Genomic DNA, 3,030 nt, shown 5'->3' with positions numbered 1-3,030 from the left:
GTCTAATAACTTAACCAGTTGAAATGCAATATATATATATATATATATATATATATATATATATATATATATATATATATATATATATATATATATATATATATATATATATATATATATATATATATATATATATATATATATATATGCTAAGATACTGCTAATAATAATAATTTAGATGCTTTAATTAAAAGAATTCACACTTCAGAGCACAGTTACCTGTAGCTTAATTGTACAATCATTATTTTTGGTATGTAGATATTTAACCAGCAGCTGTGTTGTTGAGACTGATAACTTCATTGCTGACTGTATCATCATTTGAATTTAATCAATAATGGTTACTTTTTTTTCAAGATATATACAGATGCTGTGAAGATTTTCTGAAATGAACACCAATTCAGATTATTTCTGCTTATGCTTGAAGTGATAATTTCAACCAATAATAATAGGGGAGGTGCTCTTGGACCTAATGTTGAATTAAAAGACAAACTAATGGTATAAGTTTGTGGGTTGAACGACGCTGATAATGAGTTACAACATATCACCTTAGTTTTTAAGTAACGACTAACCTGAGTTCCTTGTTTAGTATTTTTCATTTCTGTAATTTTTTTTTATTGTGATTTCTACTTTTTAATAAGATATTTTATGTACCTTCATTTCTCTTGTTTTCACAGAATAATATTTTCTTTCTTTGGGTTGGATATAAATTATCTATCTTAAACTGACAGTATCTTTTTACTTTCTTCATGCTATATTTCTGCACTTTGTCTAGTGTCATGATGACACAAATTTTGAAATGAGGCTTCTGAATAATGACAAGACAATAGAGTAAGATAATGGGCATGATGTGTATATTATCAAGAAAGTTGTATGTATTTAGTTTTAACACCACAAGTATACACGAGTACCAAACCATGACTACTGTACTGTATATGAAAGCTGTCCTATCTTTATTAATGATTATTATAGAAGAGTGATGAAACTTGAATTTGTGTCTTTGATGTGAGCAGTAAGACTCGCCACATACTGTACTGTTTGCTTAAGAGAAATTGCCAAGACAAAGCTGCGAGTTTTTCCTTTTGTCGACAGAAGCAAATTATCAGCGACTGGAAAAGATAAGGAACCTTTGAACTTTAACAACAGGTAATAAACAAATAGTAATATTTATATAGTTGGCTCATAGTTGAAAGTTCTTTATTTACTAGAACATAAGGGATAGTAATTCTTTCATAACTGACTAATAGAAGATGAAATTTATTAAATTTGTAGGGAATTAGTCTCTACTGTATGTGAAACTAGGAAATGTCTCCATATTGGTAGTTGAGAAAGCACACTACTGTACTTTTTTTCTCAATTAAAGATGAATATTTTCATTAAATTTTTTCTCTTTAAAATACTGTATGACGTACCATCTTCAGTATGTTGGAGTTTGTGTTACAAGCAATTCAGTTTTTCATAAATTAATGTCTATAAATCCTAAAAAAAATATTTGAATCAAACAAATGATTTTGTTAATTGCATATATGATTTTGTTAATTGCATAATTTTTATGAAAGTTATACTGTACCTGTACTGTATCTTATTTCATTGTACCAATTTGGATACTCAAGAAAAGCTGTTGTGCCAAAAAAATATGACAAATATAAGCAAGGAACTCCAGTTGTGTGACAAGGTTATGATACTTTGCAAACCTTATCTTGAGTTGAGTAACATTACTATTTTCTCATACAGTAAATTTTTGCTTAGGAATTTATTTTTTTTTCTTCAGTAAGACATTTCTGCCCAGTATTGCATTCATGTTCTTGACTTTTTTGTTCCTTTTTACAGTATTTGTTTAGCATTAATTCTCAGTGGATTAACTAACTTAGGTAATAGCTTTGGTAACTTTAAACTACTAACCCACACAAAGTGACTGACAAGCTAAGTAATATCACTATTCCTAACCGTAGTTTTCACAGAGCTATGCTAACTTAGCCTTGTGATAAATGATTTGTGATGTGACAAAAATGGAATTATTATTGTTTCACAAAAACACAAAAGTGGATGCTCGTATACAATGTATAGTGATCCAGACTCCTAGTAGTAAACAGTATATAAATTATTCATCCAATGATTGTTACTATTTTGAGGAAACTTAATCTACTGTATATGTGGGAGGGAAATTGACCATTGTGATATTTGTATGTAAATAAGCATACAGGAACTGGCTGTATTTGTATTTTTATATTACATTTTTACCAATGAGCATCCACTTTTAATCATTGATCTCACACTGACATACAGATAATTGATAATTTAATGTGCATCACTCCATTCTTCAAAGTCTTAGGTATTTTGTGTAATGTGATAACATCATGGATGTATCTTCAGGTATTATTATGAGCTGTATTAAAAAGTTAATAATCTGGTTTATGGTCAAAAATTTCAATCAATCTTATTTCTAGTTGTTATTATTTCAGACAAACTTAGCCTTTTTAACACTTGACCTGTGATAGTAGAGCATATAGTATTTGCAGATCATGTTCTGAACATTGAGTAAAGAACTTAGGACAATTTTTTTGTGCAATGTGCTGAGAACTTTTTAAAACTATTTTACAGGACAAGCTTCCTCCTTTAGTAGTCAATAATCTGTTATTGATCATTGGGTAATTAGACTTTTTAATACATCCTTTTAAGATATAATTTGTCCTTTCAGTTTCATTTAGTTATTTTCAGAAGAATAAGTTGGGGGAAGTGAGCCAAAGAAATATCTTTTGTGATTTTTATTAATTATTATTATTATTTTTTTTTTACTGTGACTGTCCACATGCACAGTGTTGTCAAAAAGAAAAATCAGGGAAGATAAAGACATTTGTTATGCTTTGCATTGTCTTTGCAAAAGGCTGATCCATTTATTCATATCATTCTATCATATTAAGAATGGACTAAAATAAAAGTAATGTATAATTAGCAAGATTTAAACAGTGATGCAAAAAGTATGATAATTATGAGCTGAAAAGATTTAAATGCAAACTGAACGAAGCATATCAG

This window comes from Homarus americanus, unplaced genomic scaffold, assembly GCF_018991925.1.
Source record: "Homarus americanus isolate GMGI-L3 unplaced genomic scaffold, GMGI_Hamer_2.0 scaffold4060, whole genome shotgun sequence".
NCBI lineage: Eukaryota > Metazoa > Arthropoda > Malacostraca > Decapoda > Nephropidae > Homarus > Homarus americanus.
This window is presented reverse-complemented; position numbering follows the sequence as displayed.